The sequence below is a fragment of the Mus caroli genome, unplaced genomic scaffold (genome assembly GCF_978045245.1).
Source record: "Mus caroli unplaced genomic scaffold, Mus_caroli_1 scaffold_18, whole genome shotgun sequence".
Taxonomy (NCBI): domain Eukaryota; kingdom Metazoa; phylum Chordata; class Mammalia; order Rodentia; family Muridae; genus Mus; species Mus caroli.
The window spans coordinates 19,028,999-19,048,053 of NW_028227273.1; positions in this window are offsets into that span (position 1 = coordinate 19,028,999).

The following is a 19,055-nucleotide window of genomic DNA, read 5'->3' on the forward strand; positions in this document are numbered from 1 at the left end:
ACCCTCTCCCCCACTCCCCTACCCACCCACTCCCACTTCTTGGCCCTGGCATTCCCCTGTACTGAAGCATATAAAGTTTGCAAGTCCAATGGGCCTCTCTTTCCAATGATGGCCAACTAGGCCATCTTCTGATACATATGCAGCTAGAGACACGAGCTCTGGGGGGTACTGGTTAGTTCATATTGTTGTTCCACCTATAGGGTTGCAGACCCCTTCAGCTCCTTGGGTGCTTTCTCTAACACACTCAGTTGATTTGACCTAGGTAGCCTTTCTCTCACCATTTATGGTTTATGGTTCTGATTCAAACCCAAATGGAATATTTCTTTGCATTCTCCTTTTAAGCACAGTCCTATCATGTCTCTTCTGTTAAGATTCAGATACTTTTCTATAAAGGAATGCAACATAAGTTTGGTTTATAAGATTATTCATTATGAATGTTCAAGTTCTCATTTAGAAAAAAAAATCTTCAGAGCTTCATTTTTTTTTTCTGTTTCTAAGTTAAATGATGATACATCATTTATTTTATATTTTCTCTTCTCTTCTGATACCGTTTCCTTTTAAAAGATTTCTTTCTACTTTTATTAGTGTCAGTCTCCTTTTGCAGGCAGCTTTCTTAAGTAGCCAGCACACCAAAAAGAAAGTTAGTTAAGACCTGGTCAAGGAAGTTTAATGCACCAGTTGTCACAGACTGAGTTGTGAGAACTGAGAAGGAACCAACCAGTCCCCCTAGGGACTTCTCCCCTGTCACTCCATCTCACACTCAGAGAACATTTGTTTGAGTCACAAACCCATATTGAGTGTCACATGTAATTAAACTATTCACCTCTGGCTGGGGAGATGGCTTGGCAGATGAAGCACTTGCCATGAAAACATGTAGACTGAGGCTTAGATTCTCAGAAGCCACACACATGCATTGTAGTAAAAAATTAATTGGGGGGTACTTCCCCATCTTTGACCATTATTTGATCAAATAAAAGACACAACACTTTTATATTTATAATAAGCTTTAAAAGCCCTAGAGCTGGTCCTATCTCAATCCAACTTCTTTTTTGTCTACTCTCCCATCAAGAACCCCTAGATGTAACTTGCCATATAGGAGCCTGGCACACTCCTACTCCAACTGACCATGTTCCCATGATCCACCTACCTCATCCTGTCCTCTTCTTTCCTCCTCTCTTCCCTCCTTTCCCCCTGCTCTCTGGCTCAGACCCTAACTAAGCCCAGGAACTGAAGCCCTGCATGCTTCTCTTCTGCCCAGCTTCAGGCTATAGGCATCTTTATTCAACCAATAGTTTTAAATTGAGGAGCAAGGTTATATAACATCATTCAGCATCCTCATGTTTGGGGACAAACAGACCTTGGGGGCCTGTATTTGACATTACAATACATGGCAACTGGCCAAACCACAACATGGATGCTACTCTTTAATTTCAGGACTACAGTGGTGATGATAGTGGAAGTCAGAAACAGTGGAAACCTGGGACAGGTTGGCAAGCTCTGGATTCCATTGAGAGACCTTTACTAGGTGAAAAAGAAGAATGATGGGAAAAGACTGTCTAGGTCATCCTCAGGCCTCCACATGCGAGTGCATATGCATGCACATATGCCACCACACAGGCCAATACACTTGAGAACATTAATACATGTATATACACATATATCAAAAAATTCTCATCCTTCCTTCCCAATTTAACAGTAAAGCTCTACTTAAATTGTTTAAAAGATAAATTTCAATTTATTATATATACACAGTTATCCCGAGCTTTTGTCCCCGCCGGCAAGAACACACTCAGGACAACCGGAATCTTCTGCAGCAAAGCTTTATTGCTTACTTCTCAGGAAGATCTCGACCCCAGAAAATGGAGTCCCTTATATAGCACTCAGTCATGACGTTTCAGCACCTGATGTGGCGTGACAGCTCTTGATTTGTTGCTCGCTCATCACACCACTATTACACCCCGAGAATGGGCAGTGACTAGGAGTGAGTTCACTCTCGCACTTGCGCACAAGGCTTGTTTACTAGTTTGTCACAGCGGAGGCCAGCGCCATCTTATAATGGTGATTGCTCGCGGCACGCGCACGGCTCTCCACAGCGATTGCTCGCTGCACGCTGCACGCTGCACGGCTTTCCACATCTCCCCCTTTTTATTTTATTAAATTGAGGCTGGACTAGGTCTGTGTAATTATGCCCATCTGCTGTGGCTCCTGTCTTAGGTCGTTCCTCCAATGCCACAGCCTTTTCCTGTCATAGGGTAACCCTATCGCCACTGGGCCCCGTGTCTTAGGATGATCTGTGCATGAGGAAAGTTGCCCGTCCCTGGATACCGCAGTGCTATGTGACAGTAACTACTAAATGACCTAGGGCGAACTCTACAAAAGAGGCCAGCCACCAATGTCAACTAATTTTTGAGCATAGATAGCCAGATTTCGGGGGAGGCGCCTTGCTCAATGGCAGCAAGTGCTTGAGCTATCACAACCTTGTCACGTGTTTGTTGGGTTCTGAGCTTGCAAACCAACCAGAGCATGAACACAAGTCCACAGCAGGTGGCAATGCCAAATAAACCCACCCCCACCCATTCCTTAAAATAAGAAAATGCAGATGAAATCCAGGAGGAGAGGCCCTCTGTCAATGACAGGTCCACTCGCGTTGAGTTGATCTTTAAAACTGCCACCCTCAGGGCCTCAAGAGTCTCATCGAATCCCTCAGACCAATTTCCTGCAAGATACAAGGAAAGCTGTCTAGACAGATTAGCTGCATAAGTAAAATTTTCATATTGGACACTGGTAATACACAGGGCTTCCAGTTTTCTTTCACAACCCAACTGGGCCATCTGGTATAGAACTCCTATCTGTTCTTCTGCCAAGTCAAGGCGCTGATTCAATATCATCAGCCCTCCCTTTAACTTGGTACTAGCAGAAGTTTGGACAGTGATGGCATCAGCCAGATCTGCTGAAAGCTGATTTAATTTTGTGCCTGATTGAACCGTACTAACCATAGCATACCCTGCAGCTGTAGCAGCAGCTGCACTGGCTGAAATTGCTATGATCACGGCAGCAGTAATTCCAAAATCTCTTTTTTGTCGAAACAGGGATAAGGTGGAGGGTGTTTCCACCGGAACCGGGATCCAACGTGGGATCCGTGCTACCATGGCACGGGTGTTCTTTGTTATGTCCCAACATTGAGAAATCCAACAAGAATCATTGGAACAGACTTCAAATGAATCATTTGAAAGAATAAACAAGAAAGGGGGGGTAAACACAGACTGGGGTAGATGGATAATTAATCTGGTTTACCAAAGTTTTATTGAACCCAGTGATCTCTACACTGGTATTAGTATATCCATAAGAATCCTGGGAGGCAGCATGTATTCCCCAATACTGAGCAAATCTTGAGATGCCATTAAAAGAAGCTTTTCCAACTGCTCCTCCCTGGATAAAGATCAAAGGATTGAGTTCTGTACAACTGCCATTGACTCCACAAAGCACCCACTTGTGAAAGGGATGCATTCTAAAGTCCTGTATGAAAAGTCCCTTTTTCATAACAAATTCCTTCTCTGGATCATCTATCATGTTGGGAGAAAAGGAAAAGGTTTTACTCTGATCTGCCCAACGAGTGATGGAGGATTGACAATCAGACCAAGGCAATATCAGCCCTTCATCTTCCAAGCTACAATGAGGGGCTATTTTTGGTTGGTGGGGACGTTCTTTGTCTGAAAAGTTAGGTGGTAGAAATGTACCATTAACCCAAATTGCCTCCTGCCAAAAGGTCCGATTTGTAAAGGTTATATCTGCATTGGAAGTATCTTGGGTTGTGCTTACCCAACCTCCTCGGTGCTCATTAAACTTCCCCAAAGCTCGAGCTGTGAGGTTGATACATTTTCCTGGTCCATTCATTTGAAAACATAAAGAACCCTGTTCTAATAAAGAGCGATTTTCCCCTAATGGTGCTCGGGTGGGATCATAGGGTAGATATGGCAAATCTAATGTTTTATTAGTAGTAAAGAATTTTGGAAAAACTATAGCATTATGGCGAACTGGCATTGGTTTAGGGAAAGTCGAGAGAATGGCCCATCTCTGTTCGCCCCTCATACTAGGAACCTGAAACAAGTTCAGCATTGTCAGGATCAGGAGCAGTCCTCGGGAGGTCTGCATCTTCTGCACCATCCTTGATGAATATCTTGCGGGTGAGTCGTTCCGGCAGCCAAAATGGGTTGTCTTCACTCTGTGGAAAAACACAAACAGCTCCCCTGGATCTTATCAAAATAGGATCCGGGCCTTTCCACAGACCAGTTAAGACATCCTTCCATTTGACCATTTCTTTTGGTCTATCAGGGTCTGAGCTATGTCGATCAGATGCAGAGCGACCTTGCTCGTCAAGATTCAAAAAATTGAGTGTAAAGAGTGCCATAGATACAGCTACTCTTGGCACTGAGGGCAGAGTCTCATCAACTCCCCTTTTTTGTTTTATGAGATAAGACTTAAGTGTACGGTGAGCACGTTCCACAATGCCTTGTCCTTGAGGATTATAAGGAAGGCCAGTCAAGTGAGTGACATCCATTTGATGACAAAATTGCTGAAATTTAGTAGAGGTATATGCTGGCCCATTATCAGTTTTAAGAATTGTGGGCTTGCCCCAAGCACTCCATGCTTCTAAACAGTGCTGTATAACATGAGAGGCTTTCTCACCTGTTAAAGGTGTAGCAAACATAACACCAGAGCAGGTGTCAATGGAAACATGTAAATATTGATTTCTTCCAAAGGAGGAAATATGAGTGACATCCATTTGCCAGACCTGTAATGGTCTGATGCCTCGGGGGTTTACCCCTACATGAGGAGTAGGCAGAAATTGACAACAGTTTTGACATTGGGTGACAATGTCACGAGCTTCTTTCCTAGTTAAAGTGAAACGGCGGCGTAATGTTTCAGCCGTCACGTGGAAGCGTTTATGAAACTCCCTTGCAGCCTCTGACTGCGAGGACAGAGCAACAGCCACTATTCTAGTAGCTTTGTCTGCCAAGTCATTTCCATGAGACATGGGGCCAGGAAGGCCAGAATGAGCCCTAACATGAGTAATATACACAAGATGTCTTCTATGTAACAAGGCTGACTGAATTTGCTGAAAAATGTGAGCAAGCTTGCTAGAGGGTCTAATTAAGCCAGCAACTTCAAGCATATTAACTGCATTGACCACATATGAAGAGTCAGATACAATATTGAGCGGTCCCGGAAAAGTTTCAAGGACTTCTAGAACTACCAAACACTCTACAATCTGGGGTGATGTCTCATTATATTGTTTAGATGTTACTTGGCCATTTACTACATATGCACCTATGCCAGATTTGGATCCATCTGTATACACTACTACCCCATCCGGAAGTGGGTGTTTGGCTGTTATTACTGGAAACACTATGGCTTGGCTTAAGGCAAATTGTAAAATTGGATGTTTTGGATAATGATTATCAATTTGTCCTGAATAAGAGGCAACCAAGACTGCCCAATCGTTAGTTGTTGCTGCCAGGGTTTGAACTTGAGCAGAAGTATAAGGTACGATTAGCATATGAGGTTCTTTCCCAAAATAAGTAATAGCTGCTTTTATCCCCCTAAGTGCAAGTTGAGCAATTGCATTAGGATACCACTCAATGATTTTTGCAGGGGAAGCATTAGGATGGACCCACAATAAGGGTCCTTTTTGCCATAAGACTGCTGTTGGTAACTGTGCAGTTTTTAATATGCACAATTCAAATGATTTTGACTCCTCAATGCGTTGTAATTGAGCATCTTGTAAGGCCTTTTCTATCGTTTGTAAAGCTTGACATGCAGCTGGGGTAAGTGCTCTGTGGGAGGAGATGTGGGTATCTCCCTCTAATATGTCAAATAAGGGCTTTAATTCTGCTGATGGAATTTTCAAAAATGGTCTTAGCCAATTAATATCTCCTAGCAATTTTTGGAAATCATTCAAGGTATGTAGTTGATCTTTGCGAATCTCTAATTTTTGAGGAACAATTTTGTCAGGATAAATGAGTGACCCTAGGAAGGCTCCCATTCGAGCAACTTGCACCTTTTCAGTGGCCACCTGCAATCCCCATTGCCCTAACGTTTTTATTAATATAGGGTATGCATCTTGCAATAACTTTGAATTTTTATGGCAAATCAAAATGTCATCCATATAAATTATCACCTGTAATGATGGAAAATGCTCTCTAACTGACTTAAGTGCCAATTGCACATACAGTTGACACATGGTGGGGCTATTCGCCATCCCCTGAGGTAGGACCTTCCATTGGTATCTTTGATCCGGTTCTAAATGATTAATGGCTGGGATGGTAAATGCAAATCTTTGCCTATCTTGAGGGCATAAAGGTATAGAGAAAAAGCAATCTTTAATATCTATAATTATAATTTCCCAATTTTTGGGTAAGGCAGAAAGCAATGGTAGCCCTCGCTGAACTGGTCCAAATAGACGCATTTGTGCATTAATGGCTCTAAGATCATGTAATAAGCGCCATTTGCCAGATTTTTTCTTAATTACAAAAATAGGTGTATTCCAGGGTGAGGTAGAGGGCTCTAAATGACCCAAGCGTAGCTGTTCAGAAATTAGTTTTGTAGCTGCTTCTAACTTTTCAGAGGAGAGAGGCCATTGAGGAACCCATACAACTTCCTCTGTAAGCCATGGTATGGGCATGGAGCCCTCAACGGCCCCTAGAAAAAACCCAAACCTTGTCTCCCATTATTACCTTTTTGAGGGATAGGTTCAAGTTTACCCTGCTCTCCTTTCCCTAATCCCCTTCCTTCTTTATAGCCCATTTTCTTCATTATTTGAACAGCTTGTGGCGAGTATTCATTAGTCAAGGTCAGTCCTAGTGCCTGTAAAATGTCTCTCCCCCAGAGATTTACTGGGAGTGGTAAAACATAGGGAGTGAATCGTCCTGTTTGACCTTCAGGAGCTGTCCAGCTCAAAGAACGGGAACTAATAGTGGGACAGGACTGATAACCTAAACCTTGCAAAGAACGTGATGACTGAGTAACGGGCCAAGTTTTTGGCCACCATTGGGAAGACAGGATACTTTTATCTGCTCCTGTGTCTAAAATCCCTTTAAATTGTTTTCCTTCTATAACTAATTCTAAGAATGGCCTGGAGTCAAGAGGCATCACTAAGTAAGCAGAATCATTTCCAGTAGAACCAATCCCTCTGGTAGCTCGAGGGACACCAGAGGAAGGAAAACAGCCATGTAGGCTTGGCAAAATTATTAACTGAGCTATTCTATCCCCTTGTGAAATAGAAAAGACACCCTGAGGACAGGAACAGAGAACTTGAAGTTCCCCTTCATAGTCTTGATCTACGACTCCAGGGTGAACAATAAGACCTTGTAAGGTAAGGGAGGCCCGGCCCAATATTAGGCCAACACTCCCGGATGGCAGAGGTCCTTTATAATCAGTAGGAATAGGCTGTACCCCCATTTGGGGCATTAGCATGAATCGGGTGGTGGTACGGAGGTCCAATCCAGCTGATCCTTCTGTTGCCCTGCGGACTGTGGGGTCCACCTTTTGCCTGTCGAGGTCCCATATGTTTTCGGGCCCTGAGACCTGAGGGCCCTGTACTGGTTTTTTGGAATGGTCTCATTATCTACTGCTTGAGGGAATCCTGGCTGCAGGGGCCTGCCTCGAATGTCCCTGACTGAACGACACTCTCTAGCCCAATGATATCCTTTTCCACACTTAGTACACAGTCCTGGTGCTCTCCTTTTGACAAGGGCTCTACAGTCCTTTTTTAAGTGTCCCGGTTTGCCACAATTATAGCAGAGTTTGAGCTCAGCCATGTCAGGGTGTTTTTGCCCTTGTAGAATGGCAGCTGCTAAACCTGCATTAGTGAGTGGCCCTCCAAGCTCATGGCAAACCTTCAACCAATCCTGCAGTCCCTTGCTCTTTCTAGGTGTAATAGCCACCCTGCATTCCTGGGTAGCCTGTTCATAGATCAACTGTACAATTAAAGGCATAGCTGTTTCTGGATCCCCAAAAATTCTCCCTGCCGCTTCTGTCATTCTAGCCACAAAATCTGAGAATGACTCCTGTGCGCCCTGGGTGATCTTGGTCAAATGCCCACTTGCCTCTCCCTTCTTAGAGAGTGCCTTCCATGCCTTAACTGCAGCAGCTGAGATCTGAGCATAAGCTCCCCAATGGTAATTTGTCTGGTTATTAGCGTGTTGTCCCTGACCTGTAAGCAACTCAAAAGTCCATGTTCCTTGGTCCCCTTCAACATTGGCATTGGCCCTTGCCTGTGCTTGGCAGGAGTCTTGCCACAAAGCTTTCCATTCTAAATACATTCCCATGTTAGGAGATGCGGCTTTTACTACAGTCATCCAATCGCCGGGGGTCATTGCCAGAGTAGCAAGCCTTTCGACTTGGGCTACAGTAAAGTTGGCATTGACTCCATAGTTACGAACTGACTCTGCTAATTCTTTAATCTGTATATACTCCACTGGGGCATGAACGCGTCCACCCTTTGCGCCTTCGAAGACTGGGAACGCTTGCTGCACTTTTCTCTGTTCCTCTTTTGAAATGAATGAGTCTGATTGATACCTCTGCACGTAGGGCGGAGGTGTACTAGGACCCAGAGGTTGCGGATCTGAAGATCGCATAGTGATTTGACATTTGTCTCTAGCTACTTTTGCTTTCTTTATGTTATTCTGTAACTGATTAGCTCGTCTTTCATCTGGCTGGTATCTTTCTTCCTCTAAGTCTGTCTCCTCAGAGGAGCTAAGTTCCTTATCCAATTCTGAGCTACTGACAGCTAGTGCCTTAAACTCATCTAATGGTGGGTAGAGGCTCCTTTCCTTATGTGCCTCTCCAGTTCTTTCTCTCTTCTTCTCTCCCTTTCCATCCCTTTTTCTAATCTCTCCCAAGGCATTCTTTCCTTTGTATCTCTTTTCCTCGGGCTCAAGGCCCGTGGAAAGGCCTAAATTCTTCGGTGCACCTTGTTTCGTCCCAACTTTCAATCTCTCTCCCCACTCTGCCTCTGATAGACTGTCTTGAATTTCATCCAAAATCTTCTGCCCTGCTTCTACCATTTGCTCACAATCCTCATCTGTTAAGCACGATCTCACCAATTTCCATAACGGCATGACCCCTGCTTTAAGTTTGCCGTTCTTCTGTTCCCTAACTAGATCTCCTTTCAGTTTATCCCAAGAAGTGACAGTTAACGAACCTGAGCAAGCATACCATGGTGCCACACGGTCTACCTCCCTGACAAATGCCTCTATACTCTTAGTGGCGATTTTTAGGCCACACTGCTTGAGGACCGACCTTAACGCCACTACTACAGAGTGAGAAATTCCCATACTGCCGCTATCCAGTCCTGACCGTGACTGAAACTAATCACTGTCCAGGCACTGTCCAGGTGCTGTCCGAGCCTGACTGCGACTGGGAACCAGTCAGCAGTTCCAGCGGTGGAAGCAAAACGAAACTGAAAGGGAAAGTGCGATCGCCGTGCAAACAATCATAAGGGCATCTAACTCTGGAGAAATTTCAAGACAATACTTACCTTGCAGAGCTGTAGTGTCCCGCAGTTCTGATTCCGCCCCGCGAACGAGGGATCTTCCTTGCGCCGGTGTGATGGTAGTTCCCGGGTCTTCGGCGCCACTTATCCCGAGCTTTTGTCCCCGCCGGCAAGAACACACTCAGGACAACCGGAATCTTCTGCAGCAAAGCTTTATTGCTTACTTCTCAGGAAGATCTCGACCCCAGAAAATGGAGTCCCTTATATAGCACTCAGTCATGACGTTTCAGCACCTGATGTGGCGTGACAGCTCTTGATTTGTTGCTCGCTCATCACACCACTATTACACCCCGAGAATGGGCAGTGACTAGGAGTGAGTTCACTCTCGCACTTGCGCACAAGGCTTGTTTACTAGTTTGTCACAGCGGAGGCCAGCGCCATCTTATAATGGTGATTGCTCGCGGCACGCGCACGGCTCTCCACAGCGATTGCTCGCTGCACGCTGCACGCTGCACGGCTTTCCACACACAGTCACATACAAATGCACACACACAAGTTCATTCTATGAATGCCTACTATTAAAACTGTCAGAGATTGCACTTTTGTGAATCTGCCTGTTTGGCACCAAAAGAAGAACCCTGCAGAAAAGAATTGTACTAAGTTTCTTAAGGACTTTTTAAAATTGAGGAGACAGGTCCATTGTCACTAAATGTCCATTTTCTTTCATATTTTCTCGTGCTATATTTTTTTGTTTTTAAGATTTTAAATCAATAATTGTAGCCGCAAGGAGGCCCCAGCATAATGGCAGCATAAGTTACAGGACATCTCACTCTGTGGGCATAAGCAATCTGCTGGAAGATAAAATTTGCAGAGGGGGAAACTGGAAGGGGATAACATTTGAAATGTAAATAAATAAAATAACCAATAAATTTTTTTTAAAGAATTAGAAAAAATGATTCAAAAATATAAAGGAGCAAAAAAATGTTATTCATTTAGTTCTTTCCTTTTCACCAAAACTTGTAATTCAGGCTCCTTCTCATATCTGATCCATGAAATCCAGATGATAAGCAGTTAGTCCAAAAAGACTTGGAGCCGTTGCCAGTTGAAATTGAAATTATTATTTCACTTATTGAAATTCCAGTGTGTTTTTGCAATTGAGAGGTCTGCTTCCCTCCTCCTGGTGGTAAACAAGACATGAAAACTGGCAGAGAGGCCAATACATGCATATTCTTGGGCCCAGGATTTAATTCTACAATCGACTGATCATCATTTTGATACAATCAAGTGCCAAGATCAATTGTTTCAGATCATCCTAATAATCACAGAACATTTCAGCCATCTTGCTTCTTGTTCCTAATTACAGCCAAGCTGTTTGACCAATTTGAATATTTGATTTATTTGAATTGGCTAAATGGCTTGAGTTAGTATGAGACCTTCAGACCACCCGACTGCTCTATGATTTACTTTGACTTTGACTTTTAAGGAAGGCTTCCTTTCCTCCACCCCAGACAAAGAAATTTCAATACGTTCTATCTTTAATGAAGCCCATCCAGCCATCTACCAGTCTTGATTTTGCCTCCGGGCAGCTCTGAGCAGCAGGCACCGAGTCAAAGTAGCTCTCTGCTAGCTAATCTGATAAACTAATCTGACAGATGAATGCATTTTAGGAAGGCTACTGTTCGCACTTTGGAAAATGGTTACTAAAGGGAGCCTTGGGATATCCAAATTATTTGATCCTTTTTCACTGAAAAGTTGATCTTGCATAACTCACAGAGCCATTTTTCAAATGTTTTTCAATGAAAAATAATAGCAGTAATAACCATAACATATAGCTCCTTCTTGTATTATTTCACACACACACACACACACACACACACACACACACACACACTCACACCTAAGTATGTCTATATTCCTTAACCTAGTAGCGAAAGTCTCATCCAGTTTTTCCAGATTCTGCTGATAGATGGGAGCTGTTATTAAGCTGATAAATCACCAGATATTTTTGTAAGGCTTGGTTAGGGAGTTGCTCTCTTCTGCAAATGGCACACTTTTTACCTCCCAGGAAACTGCTCTCGTCTCAAAGACTAAAAGCATCCCTGGAGAATTTAAGAACAAACATCTGGCCTCCAGGCTTCTAATGTCTTTTTATGTCTAAAGCAACTCTGCTCCAGAGACCTTGGGCCTGGCCTGCTCCTGAGCCTTGCTTACTGGTCACCATTCCACCTGGTCAACTCCAACTCCAACTAAGTAAAAGGTGTTTCTGGTCTGGCTAAAAAGAAATTTTGATCGTCTTTTCTTCTGCTGCTGTTGTTGTTGCTGTTGCTGTTGTTGTTGTTGTTTAAAGACCTTTATGCTATATGTGTTCCAAGATAACAGTTTTTTGATGTCATGAAGGATCCAACTAAACTCAGGGCACAGCAGAGAAAAACAATAGGCAAAGTTCTGGATCTTGGAAACCGAGCCAAAGCCAGCTTCATAGGGAAAGACTGAGCTGGGCAGCTTGAAAGATTCCACCTTGAGTCTGAACGAACCCAGAGTCAAACCTGGACACATAGGAGGGACCTCGAGGAAGCTAGTGGTCTGGGTCATTAGTTAGATTCAATGGTCTGAGAAAGGGGGACTGTGATCGGGGCAAGGAATCCTGGGCCTATTTGACACCTCAGTTTCTTTATTCAGAAAGTGAAGTCTTGAAATGGCATTATTCAAACATGATAAGCTTTTGGAGGTATGAGTAGTGTGCACTCAGGCACCCAGATAAATAAAACCAAATAAAGAGATCACCTTAGCTAGTTTGCATGAGGTGTGTGTGCATGTGTGTGACAGCAAGACACACACACACACACAAACAGAGGGGGGATGGAGGACAAGATGGAGAGAGAGTATTAATTTTGTGTTTATACATGTTTGTATATGTGACTTTGGAGATATGGATGGCATAACCTGATTGTGAAATTCAGAAAACAACCATGAGTACTAGTGCTCAGTTTCTGCCTTGTTTGGAACAGGATTTCTTGTCTGCCTCTGCCTATGCTAGGTTAGCTGACCTTTGAGCTTTTGGGACTTCTCCTATCTCCACCTCCACCTCACTACAGAATGCTGGCATCCCTGGTGCAGACACACACTGCCATATCTGACTTTATGTGGGCCCTTTAACTCAGACCCTCACACGTATGTGGCAAACAGTTTACATACTGATGTCACAGTCCCAAGAGAGAGATGTATCATGACATAAATGAGCTCACTTGAGATGATGGAGGCTGAAAATTCCATCAGTATCTGTGAGATGAAACCCTGGAAAGTCGGTGACATCACTCAGTTCAAGACCAGAGGACTGAGAAGGGATGAGTGAAGGTCGTTGGTCCTGGTAAAAGTCTGAAAACCCAAGTTGCTTTGATGGTCTCATAGGCCACATTCTAAACTGCTCAAAACAATTGATGGAAGAGAAACATGTAAGCAATGAGAAAAGCCACAGTAGATGAAATGAATAATACAGATGATGGAAAAATCAATGTCCTGATTTTGATGTTCGTTACATGCTCCTGGAAAACCATGTTAATTTCAAATTATTCTCTCAGGATGTAGGCTAATGGAAGATTAACCCTAATACACATTTTTAGGTCACTGAGATTGGAAAAATAAGGTATTATATATTTCTCTGCTTCTAGTTTCGACCCAAAGTGACAATGTCACATCTATTTGTATTTCATTAGCAACACCATGTCACAGGGTTCTTTCTGACTTCATGATCTGAGAAGTAAAATCCTATTTACCATGTGCCTACATGACAACAAAATGGAAAGTGAGTGTTGTGCCATCTTTGGTGTCATTACCTTCCAGTAGAAAAATGAAAAGCATTTTGAGTTTTCCAAAATTACACACACACACATACACACACACATGACACAAACACCGATAAGCAAAAAGATCAAATCAAATGCCTGCAAAGCCCTGTCCCTCCATCTTCCATACACAAACTTGAATACGTTATCTGTCTTTGCTATCAGTGCTTTCTCCTCATGCTCATCTTTTCTGAACTTCCAACTCTTCTTTGAAACTGTTTGGCCATTCGTTAAATGACCTCTATGTTGTTAACTCCAATTAACGTCAGTGGTTTAATGGTCTCTCATTCTCCATTCCCTTTCTCTGTTTCTATGAAACATTTTCTAACCTCATAAATTTCTCACTTCAACTTCAGCAGCTTATTGCTTCCCACAGCTCACTTTATCCAACTTTTCCCTCCCTTTTATGATGACCACCCACATGAACTTCACCAGTTTTCTATATTCTGATTAATCCCCAGTTCCATCTTCTCTAGTCCCTCCTGAAGCCTGGACATTGAGGAACCCTCTAGAAACAATCATTGGAAATCCTATAAACTCATTGCATTTAATAGCTATAAAACAGAAATTATGAAGTTTTCTAGTCACACAAGTCAAAGATCTGGAATCCCCAATTTCTTTCTTCCCTACTTCTTTTTTTTTTAATTTTTAATATTTTTATTACATATTTTACACAATTACATTTCCAAGGCTATCCCAAAAGTCCCCTGTACCCTCCCCCTCCCACAATTCTCTACCCACCCATTCCCATTATTTTGGCCCTGGCGATCCACTGTACTGGGGCATATAAAGTTTGTGTGTCCAATGGGCCTCTCTTCCCAGTGATGGCCTATTAGGCCATCTTTTGATACATATGCAGCTAGAGTCAAGAGATCCGGGGTACTGGTTAGTTCATAATGTTGTTCCACCTATAGGGTTGCAGATCCCTTTAGCTCCTTGACTACTTTCTCTAGATCCTCAATTGGGAGCCCTGTGATCCATCCACCACCTGACTGTGAGCATCCACTTCTGTGTTTGCTAGGCCCCGGCATAGTCTCACAAGAGACAGCTATATCTGGGTCCTTTCAGCAAAATCTTGCTAGGGTATGCAATGGTGTCAGCGTTTGGAAGCTGAATATGGGGTGGATCCCTGGAAATGGAAGTCTCTAGATGATCCATCCTTTCAACACAGCTCCAAACTTTGTCTCTGTAACTCCTTCCATGGGTGTTTTGTTCCCAATTCTAAGAAGGGGCAAAGTGTCCACACTTTGGTCTTCATTCTTCTTGAGTTTCATGCGTTTAGCAAATTGTATCTTATATCTTGGGTATCCTAAGTTTTGGGCTAATATCCACTTATCAATGAGTATTTATTGTGTGAGTGCCTTTGTGACTGTGTTACCTTACTCAGGATAAGGCCCTCCAGGTCCATCCATTTGCCTAGGAATTTCATAAATTCATTCTTTTTAATAGCTGAGTAGCACTCCAATGTGTAAATGTACCATATTTTCTGTATCCATTCCTCTGTTGATGGGCATCTGGGTTCTTTCCAGCTTCTGGCTATATAAGGCTGCTATGAACATAGTGGAGCATTTGTCCTTCTTACCAGTTGGGACATCTTCTGGATATATGCCCAGGAGAGGTATTGCTGGAACCTATGGTAGTACTATGTCCAATTTTCTAAGGAACCACCAGACTGATTTCCAGAGTGGTTGTAAAATCTTGCAATCCCACCACCAATGGAGGAGTGTTCCTCTTTCTCCACATCCTCGCCACCATCTGCTGTCACCTGAATTTTTTATCTTAGCCATTCTGACTGGTGTGAGGTAGAATCTCAGGTTGTTTTGATTTGCATTTCCCTGATGATTAAGGATGTTGAACATTTTTTCAGGTGCTTCTCTGCCATTCGGTATTCCTCAGGTGAGAATTCTTTGTTCAGTTCTGAGCCCCATTTTTTAATGGGGATATTTGATTTTCTGGAGTCCACCTTCTTGATTTCTTTATATATATTGGATATTAGTCCCCTATCTGATTTAGGATAGGTAAAGAATCTTTCCCAATCTGTTGGTGGTCTTTTTGTCTTATTGACCATGTCTTTTGCCTTGCAGAAGCTTTGCAGTTTCATAAGGTCCCATTTGTCAATTCTCAATCTTACAGCACAAGCCATTGCTGTTCTATTCAGGAATATTTCCCCCTGTGCCCATATCTTCAAGGCTTTTCCCCACATTCTCCTCTATAAGTTTCAGTGTCTCTGGTTTTATGTGAACTTCCTTGATCCACTTAGATTTGACCTTAGTACAAGGAGATAGGAATGGATCGATTCGCATTCTTCTACATGATAACAACCCGTTGTGCCAACACCATTTGTTGAAAATGCTGTCTTTCTTCCACTGGATGGTTTTAGCTCCCTTATCAAAGATCAAGTGACCATAGGTGTGTGGCTTCATTTCTGGGTCTTCAATTCTATTCCATTGGTCTACTTGTCTGTCACTATACCAGTACCATGCAGTTTTTATCACAATTGCTCTGTAGTAAATAAAGCTTTAGGTCCGGCATGGTGATTCCACCAGAGGTTCTTTTATCCTTGAGAAGAGTTTTTGCTATCCTAGGTTTTTTGTTATTCCAGATGAATTTGCAGATTGCACTTTCTAATTCGTTGAAGAATTGAGTTGGAATGTTGATGGGGATTGCATTGAATCTGTAGATTGCTTTTGGCAAGATAGCCATTTTTACAATGTTGATCCTGCCAATCCATGAGCATGGGAGATCTTTCCATCTTCTGAGATCTTCTAGAATTTCTTTCTTCAGAGACTTGAAGTTTTTATTATACAGATCTTTCACTTCCTTAGTTAGAGTCACGCCAAGATATTTTATGTTATTTGTGACTATTGAGAAGGGTGTTGTTTCCCTAATTTCTTTCTCAGCCTGTTTATTCTTTATGTAGAGAAAGGCCATTGACTTGTTTGAGTTAATTTTATATCCAGCTACTTCACTGAAGCTGTTTATCAGGTTTAGGAGTTCTCTGGTGGAATTTTTAGGGTCACTTATATATACTATCATATCATCTGCAAAAGGTGATATTTTGACTTCATCTTTTCCAATTTGTATCCCCTTGATGTCCTTTTGTTTTCGAATTGCTCTGGCTAGGACTTCAAGTACAATGTTGAATAGGTATGGAGAGAGTGGACAGCCTTTTCTAGTCCCTGATTTTAGTGGGATTGCTTCAAGCTTCTTACCATTTACTTTGATGTTGGCTACTGGTTTGCTGTAGATTGCTTTTATCATGGTTAGGTATGGGCCTTGAATTCCTGATCTTTCCAAGACTTTTATCATGAATGGGTGTTGGATCTTGTCGAATGCTTTTTCTGCATCTATCGAGATGATCATGTGGTTTTTGACTTTGAGTTTGTTTATATAATGGATTACGTTGATGGATTTCAGTATATTAAACCATCCCTGCATCCCTGGAATAAAACCTTCTTGGTCAGGATGGATGATTGCTTTAATGTGTTCTTGGGTTCGGTTAGCGAGAGTTTCATTGAGGATTTTTGCATCTATATTCATAAGGGAAATTGGTCTGAAGTTCTCTATCTTTGTTGGATCTTTCTGTGGTTTAGGTATCAGAGTAATTGTGGCTTCATAGAATGAGTTCGGTAGAGTTCCTTCTACTTCTATTTTGTGGAATTGTTTGTGCATAACTGTAATTAGATCTTCTTTGAAGGTTTGGTAGAACTCTGCACTAAACCCATCTGGTCCTGGGCTTTTTTTGGCTGGGAGACTATTAATGACTGCTTCTATTTCTTTAGGGTATATGGGACTGTTTAAATCGTTAACTTGATCCTGATTTAACTTCGGTACCTGGTATCTGTCTAGAAATTCGTCCATTTCGTCCAGGTTTTCCAGTTTTGTTGAGTATAGCCTTTTGTAGAAGGATCTGATGGTGTTTTGGATTTCTTCAGGATCTGTTGTTATGTCTCCCTTTTCATTTCTGATTTTGTTAATTAGGATGTTGTCCCTGTGCCCTCTAGTGAGTCTAGCTAAGGGTTTATCTATCTTGTTGATATTCTCAAAGAAACAACTCCTCGTTTGGTTAATTCTTTGAATAGTTCTTGTTTCCACTTGGTTGGTTTCACCCCTGAGTTTGATTATTTCCTGCAGTCTACTCCTCTTGGGGGAATTTTCTTCCTTTTTTTCTAGAGCTTTTAGATGTGTTGTCAAGCTGCTAGTGTGTGCTCTCTCCAGTTTCTTTTTGTAGGCACTCAGAGCTATGAGTTTCCCTCTTAGAAATGCTTTTATTGTGTCCCATAGGTTTGGGTATGTTGTGGCTTCATTTTCATTAAACTCTAAAAGGTCTTTAATTTCTTTCTTTATTCCTTCCTTAACCAAGGTATCATTGAGAAGAGTGTTGTTCAGTTTCCATGTGAATGTTGGCTTTCCATTATTTATGTTGTTATTGAAGATTAGCGTTAGCCCATGGTGGTCTGATAGGATGCATGGGACAATTTCAACATTTTTGTATCTGTGGAGGCCTGTTTTGTGACCATTTATATGGTCAATTTTGGAGAAGGTCCCGTGAGGTGCTGAGAAGAATGTATATCCTTTTCTTTTTGGATAAAATGTTCTGTAAAGGGCCAAAAATTGGGAATGGGTGGGAAGGGGAGTTGGGGGGAGGGTATGGGGGACTTTTGGGATAGCATTGGAAATGTAATTGAGGAAAATACGTAATAAAAAATATTTTTAAAAAAAACAAAAAAACTTAACCCATTTCAAAACACACAGATTTTTTCTAAATACTAACATTTTATTTTTAAGAACTTTGCATATGAACAAAAAAAAGTTCTGTAGATATCTGTTAAGAACATTTGTTTTATAACTTCTGTTAGTTTCACTGTGTCCCTGTTTAGTTTCTGTTTCCATGATCTGTCCATTGATGAAAGTGGTGTGTGGAAGTCTCCCACTATTATTGTGTGAGGTGCAATGTGTGCTTTGAGCTTTACTAAAGGGTCTTTAATGAATGTGGCTGCCCTTGCATTTGGAGCATAGATATTCAGAATTGATAGTTCCTCTTGGAGGATTTTACCTTTGATGAGTATGAAGTGTCCCTCCTTGTCTTTTTTGATAACTTTGGGTTGGAAGTCGATTTTATTTGATATTAGAATGACTACTCCAGCTTGTTTCTTCAGAACATTTGCTTGGAAAATTGTTTTCCAGCCTTTCACTCTGAGGTAGTGTCTGTCTTTTTCCCTGAGATGGGTTTCCTGTAAGCAGCAGAATGTTGGGTCCTGTTTATGTAACCAGTCTGTTAGTCTATGTCTTTTTATTGGGGAATTGAGTCCATTGATATTAAGAGATATTAAGGAAAAGTAATTGTTTCCTCCTTTTATTTTTGTTGTTAGAGTTGGCATTCTGTTCTTGTGGCTGTCTTCTTTTTTGTTTGTTGAGGGATTACTTCCTTGCTTTTTCTAGGGCGTGATTTCCTTCCTTGTATTGGTTTTTTTCTGTTATTATCCTTTGAAGGGCTGGATTCGTGGAAAGATAATGTGTGAATTTGGTTTTGTCGTGGAATACTTTGGTTTCTCCATCTATGGTAATTGAGAGTTTGGCCGGGTATAGTAGCCTGGGCTGGCAATTGTGTTCTCTTAGTGTCTGTATAACATCTGTCCAGGTTCTTCTGGCTTTCATAGTCTCTGGTGAGAAGGCTGGAGTAATTCTAATAGCCCTGCCTTTATATGTTACTTGACCTT